This window comes from Schistosoma mansoni, chromosome 4 (assembly GCF_000237925.1).
Source record: "Schistosoma mansoni strain Puerto Rico chromosome 4, complete genome".
In the NCBI taxonomy this organism is placed as follows: Eukaryota; Metazoa; Platyhelminthes; class Trematoda; order Strigeidida; family Schistosomatidae; genus Schistosoma; species Schistosoma mansoni.
In genome coordinates this window covers 10,703,323-10,710,151 of record NC_031498.1, presented here as the reverse complement: position 1 = coordinate 10,710,151, position 6,829 = coordinate 10,703,323, and positions in this window count along the sequence as shown.

The following is a 6,829-nucleotide window of genomic DNA, read 5'->3' as shown; positions in this document are numbered from 1 at the left end:
ACATCATCCGTTAATATCTGTAGTGATTAGGCATTCTGAATCCTCCAGGCCTCGCTCGGGAAAGCTCCTAATTCCTTGAACATTAACCATTGTACAGTAATTACCAGATTCATGACTCTTTTTGTTATCCCTATTGACCTTTCCCACAGACAGGCATGATGACTAGCTTGAAAAGAGTTGAATTTCAGATCGATGTCTGGATGTAACAAGTTCTTACAAATTCATCCTCTAGTTCTTACACAAATGTTCTCATTTCTGACTAACACCACACCAGATTTGTCTCTCGATTATCAAACGTCGTCGTTGGAGTGCTTATCATGTTATAAGCCTAAAATGAGCTAGTATAAAGGGATCATCAGATAAAATGTTGAATATTTGAGTATGCACTGCTCTTACACTCAGACAGGCGGACAGACAACCATACCCATTGAGAGTTTATCTTCTCTCGAAAACAAATGGTTCAAACGAGTCGAGCCACATACGACCAAATGGGTAATCATTGTTTTCCAACCTACATTACGAGTTAAAGCCATTGTTTGTTGCCCTGTTTGGACATATCTCCTTCTTCATTCTGTTTATTTACTGTTCATTCTTCGTAGTACTGCTTCTCTCGTGAGAATCCAGTACTCAATTCGTATGGTGTTTGACATTCTTGTAGCTCCCAGCTATCCTTCAGTGACATGATGATGTGATGTTATTGTGGGTAGATCCAGATGATTACTCACCGAGACAGCCAGGTGCAGTACTTCTGTGAACGTATCGCTGGAATGAAGGTGCCGCCTACTTTAACTGTTTCCTCCACAATCTTTGGATCTAATCTTTTGTGGGTTTTTTCAAGGTTTCACTATTGCGTTGTTCTATTGGTCTGAGTATTTCTTCGTGCCTTACACTGAGTAGCTGCAATAATATACCTTTATACCTCTCATGGTTTTTTATTCTTTAGCAGTTCGACATATAGGCTCCATACGTCCTTTGGGATATACGTTACCTTCTTACATCTGATGACTCGCATCAACCATCAACATCTTGCGGCAGCTTATACCAGCTAGAATAATAAATAACTACTGATTTTAGAACAGACTCCATCTCCCTTAAAATTTCTGATCTATGAAAACTTCTGCAAATCAGTTGTCTCGTTTATCCTCATGGAAACCAATCAAGTTTCGCTTAGATCATTTGTCAGTGAATGTGATTGTCCTCTAATTTAAGTTCAATTACTTACAAGTCAAACTCACCCATTACCAGCCCCAGGGTTATTCTAGGTAAGTTGCGCATCAGGACTGTAGACTAGCCATGAGGAAAATTTGACGTATATCTAACACAGATCAATGTCATGACTAATGGGATGTTACTTGACATTTCACTTCAATGGTATTGTGATTATTAAAAGTAGTCCGATTCTATGTATTAACTATTAATTAAGAAAACTGTTCAACTCATATACAGGGATTATGTAAGGACTAAATTGAATGTCAAAGAGTGCTCTGTGAACATGATCGAAAGCACTGTACATGAAATTCGCATCTGTCTGAGAATAATGTACATAGAAATTATTACTTCATTGACTTCATGAAGGCAATCATAATTGGAAGTCTTTACAGTGGTTGTTTTGAGCATAAATTTTTTAAGTACTTTGCTAAAATCTTCATTTCAGGTCTATCGCGAATCCTTTTTTCAAGTAATTTATCGCTCTCTGATGTACGCTTCATCCACTAATTGTGAAGTACGAAACTATATCAAGGTAAGTAAACTCGATAGCTGGTAAATAGTTCACTCGGAAACAACATATTAAAATTAATGATCTATGTTATTAAAACATTTTGATCCAATTGTGTAGGTTTTTTGTTGTGCTCCATTTCATTTCAAGTCAATTCTCATTCATGTTCTATGCACCACACTATACTGAAGTTAAAAAGCAGACATCTGATTGATCGATTTAGTACGACATTCTGAAGTTAGTTTCTATGAATCACTTTCAGATCGAATTCTATATGAGAGTAAACTTTCTTTGTTTGAATATCAGAGAGTTCTACTGTTCATAAAACTTCCTACTAAAAATTATAATAGAAAACAATTAAGACACTAATTCAGAAACTACCTTCAATGAAATATTTTATTCAGTTATCAGTGTTAGTTTTTTGTGCTGTGCACCTTACATCTTTTTAAAACCCCAACAATTTCCAAATTATCTGAAAAATGAATTATTGGTCAACTAGTGTCGATCTTGTTTTGTTTCAGTATAACTTTAACTATGACAAGAAAATGAAGTCATTACTTGTGAAACTTGTATGAAACCAAAATTGGATCCGGCATGTACAGTATCTTGAGCTACAACTAAGAATACTACGATCTTATAGTATATATAGAAGAGTTTAGGCACTAAACTGACAATAAGCATAAGAGTATTATTGAGAGTTTTATCATAATATGCTTTCTTTCAAGTTTCCTAAATCATACATAATTCATCAAATGTGTCATCTATAATTCTTTTATTCTATCAGATTTAAAATAATTCTCACATGCAAAACCAAACATTATGATTATTTTTGTAGGTTTTGGACCAAATAGTTTTAATTTTACCTTAAAATAAGACCCTGTACATTGAAGATGTTACACGTATCTAGAGTTTGACAACGCCTCAACTAGTAACACCTTCTTAACTGAATCGTGCCAACCCAGTGAAATCAAAGGTCAGAAGTGAGGGCGTTCGAATACATATTTCATAGATTAACAATAAATCGAGAAGTAACTGATCTAAAATGGCTAGCGATCACAGGAAAAGTTTAGCACGGCATTTCCACTAGTGATCTGCTGCGGATACATGACCGAGAGCATTTAGCTAGGTGAATCCATCAAGACTAATGTGGTCAGCATCCAATGTCGAACATTTATAGAACTATCGATTTTGGGGATTCATTAACCTCTACAACACGTATCATGAGATATGAATGTACGATCTCTACATTTTTCGAAAACAGAAACAATGAACGAAACCATTAACTTGTAAAAAGTTTTCTCATTTAATGGAACTTTTGTCTAAATTCTATACAATATTTTCACTACAGTTGTTTATGGTATCGGTATGAAAGTATATAAAAAATATAATCTCAACAATCGTTGAGACTGAAATTTAAATCACTTCAGATTTTTGATCAACTATCTGGTCAAAGTTGCTTCAGAGGAAATAATCAAATACCAAAATTATCGCATACTAGTATGTGATTCACAAATTAACTCTATGCTTGATATATTGTCCAATGTCGTTAGATATCCTCAATGAGGAATTTGTTGTAGTGTGTATATGAGTTATGTGCTGTAAAATATAGGGAAATTTTGGTAAGATAATCAGCATATATGATGTGTGAAAAATGTCGTGCAAGTTTCAGTAAATGTCTCACTCAATGACTGTCCAAATACGAAAATACACTTTTTTGAAAAGAATAAAATGTTTCACAAATGAAAATTTAAATAAATCGCTCACGTTTAAACAAACTTACGAAGTAATTTATACCTACTACTATTATCAATAAATAGTAACTAATCTTGTTTAAATACCAAAGAACAGTTTGAACATACTTCATAATTTGATGGTTCAATGAGGTGTATGAAAAGTATTTTTTATTACTGTTTAGATAGACTAAACATACTATGTTGGGAGTTTAAGTTCAGAGAAATTTGTATGGTAAATGTATTTATTCATATACATTTTCGATAGTTTGTCATAATAATAAAACAGTGATTAGTAAACCAAGTCATTTTATCAATTCCTGTCAATCAAATTACATTGTAATGTGAATGAGAAGACTCGGTATCTCAGTGCACTTTGCTCGATATTAGTGATATACAAGCAGTCAACAAGAAGACTCAAAATTAAATTTCATGTTGATGGTCACCTGTCAATATTGAGATTTCAGTAACGAATAGAACGTCTGGGGTTATAATTTACATGAGACTGGTACAAATTGGTTTAAAATACCACTGCTCAACAGAAAAAAATATAAGGATATGTAACATCATTCTTTTTAAACACTTAAACAATGTATGAAAATTCTACGACCAAATAGAGCGGCCGATTGTGTCATCGATAGAAAACAAAGACTGTCCAGGCAGGAGGGTTTTCTTTCCCATGATGTCATTAATCGAATCTGTATAGTTAGGTTTATATTAACTAAATGTATGCAGTAGTCTACTGAAAAAGTGCTCTAAAAGATATAAGAAGAATATAAGATGTAGGAATGAATCGGTTAATCATTGAAGCCGCTGTGGTACAATACATTTTAATTTATATCACTTTTTACACATCTCGTTCAACGAGAGTAATTTTGAGACTTTGTCAGTTGATAGATGTAACCGTAATTTATGAGCTGTTAAAGAATCATGCTACCGATTGACCTTTATACTAATTTTGACAGTCCGGTAATGACTAGAGAGACCTTCTCTACTAAAGCAAATAAATTTGTGAACATATCGTCTTTGCTCAAAGCAGGAGTTTGTTTTTGACACATCCACAAATCGAAGGCCAAATTAAAAACTCCATACAATGGTGAGTAGAATATAACATTTCTTATAAAGATTATAGAACTTTGTTTCTCAAGATGCGTGCAACATTATCTCTCTCAAGTTTAGCAAACAAAAAAGGCTCTTGTTTTACCTTGTAAACATCCTCTAAGATGCAGGTACATCCAGCTGACGAGTCCCCAGTATAACGAAATGCGCGTCCTCGATTCCAGTGCTAGCCACTATTCATCTTTGCTGAGAATTATTTATTGTCATTCCGGCCAGAAGTTAGATTCAATGATTGTAATCGGATAACTATTACTGACAGGCAGATGTCGGAATTCTTCCAATTTGTTTTCAGTCGTGTTCACGATATAAAAGCCTTGATAACAGAGGGACAATACTTTTTCTCTTCCTGCTTAAAGGGATCTAAATATGGTTCTCTAAACATTAGTTATATGTGTGAAATTATTGAGCAAAATGTATTGTGCAACCAGTCTTTTAAAAAAATTGTGAAAATCTCTCTCAACATTGATTTTCTGAGTTTCATTTTCAGCAGCACCGAAACTTTTAAGTACATTTTGAAAACTTTGACGGAATATATGTCTTTCTTTTCTTTCAGAATTTCGATACTGTTCTTTCGTTGCGATCTTTTACCTACCAGACAAGTTTAGATACAAACTTATAATAAGTTAAAAATACCATAAATTTATGCCGTCTTACCCAGTATTTTTACTCCTTTCAAAACAGAAAATATAGTAAAACAATATTATTCAAACCTCAGTTGATAATGAAACCTTTATTTTTGTTATAGATACTTCATTACAGAACATGAGCATGTTACAATTTCAAAGTAGTAAAAAATTAAAACATCGACAATTTTTAAGTGTTATTTACTCTACAACTAGGTTGTTGAAGTTCAACAGTCTGGCTGTTTTCAGAAATCACTTGTTGGTACTGCATGAGTGCCTTCATCTGACTAACTGAAACATTATTTATCAGAAGGGGTTTTGTGGAGATTTAGTATTTATCATAGTTGAAAGCGTGAGTCAATTGAAGCTAGACCACCATGGAAAACCTGGAAACACTGGACGGCCGCTTCGTCCTATTATGGAACTCCTCAGAAGTGCGCATCCACGAACCCGCTCTCGCGAGATTCGAACCCAGGACCTAACAGTCTCGAGCCGAAGCCCTTAACCGATAGACCACTGAGCTGGCATCCAACGGTGTTAATGTCTAACTTCAACTGATCCACGAAGTTGAGCAACCATTCACCAATTGTCTTCAGTAAGTTCCTATCTCACAACAGACGTGGTTTTGAACTCCACTGGTCACTGCTTCTCACTAGAGCTCCTAGATATACTTCTCGAAGTCATTGGTGAGCATATGATTATATTAATTATCAGAAGGGGTTTTGTGGAAATTTAGTATTTATCATAGTTGAAAGCGTGAGTCAATTGGAACATTATTTCCAAGTTTTTTTCCATTACTGATTTGTGGATGAAAATAAGTGGTTTATCTATAACCGTACGTAAATAATTCGAAATATGAAACGTTTTGGGGTACAAGATCAATTTTGGTATTGCTCTACAGAAGTTTCAAACCATTTATAAGTTGTCTTTTATCCACCCTAAATATCTTAATTAATGTGAAGGAAGTAATTTTGGGAACTATTTCGTAGTGATATTTTGTGATGAAGAAAACAGGAGCTCAAGTCACGTTTTGTCTTTTTAATTATCCACCTTAAATGTTGTTTGGTTGATTGCTATAATGTAGACAATTTAATATGAAGTAATGACGATTTACTAAGCAAAATACATTCTGTCAAAAACACTAAGGCTATTTCGTAATGAAATAATTCAGTGTATACCAATCTTCATTTATGTTCTATTCTGATGTCACACAAAAAAGATTAAAAGATCCAATAATTGTTATACTTAGAACTTAGATTCTTGATATACAGGTGCATAACTTGAGCATTGGAACGCTAGAACCCTCCAAGTCGCAAATGAGAAGACAGAAGATCAGTGAAAGGAGTGCTATTCCAAACAGTGTCAAATATGATACGAAAGTACCAGGTGTGTATAGTTTTTAATAAAAAAAGACTTTTTTCATAGTTGAAATCATGAGTCAATTGAAGCTAGACCACCATGGAAAACCTGGAAACACTGGACGGCCGTTTCGTCCTATTATGGGACTCCTCAGAAGTGCGCATCCACCATCCCTCACCTGCGAGTATTCGATGTATTATTGGAGATCATTAGAAAAGGTGCTTGTTTATACTCAACAAACAACTAATTCTAAATCATACTTTAGGAAATACAATTTTAAA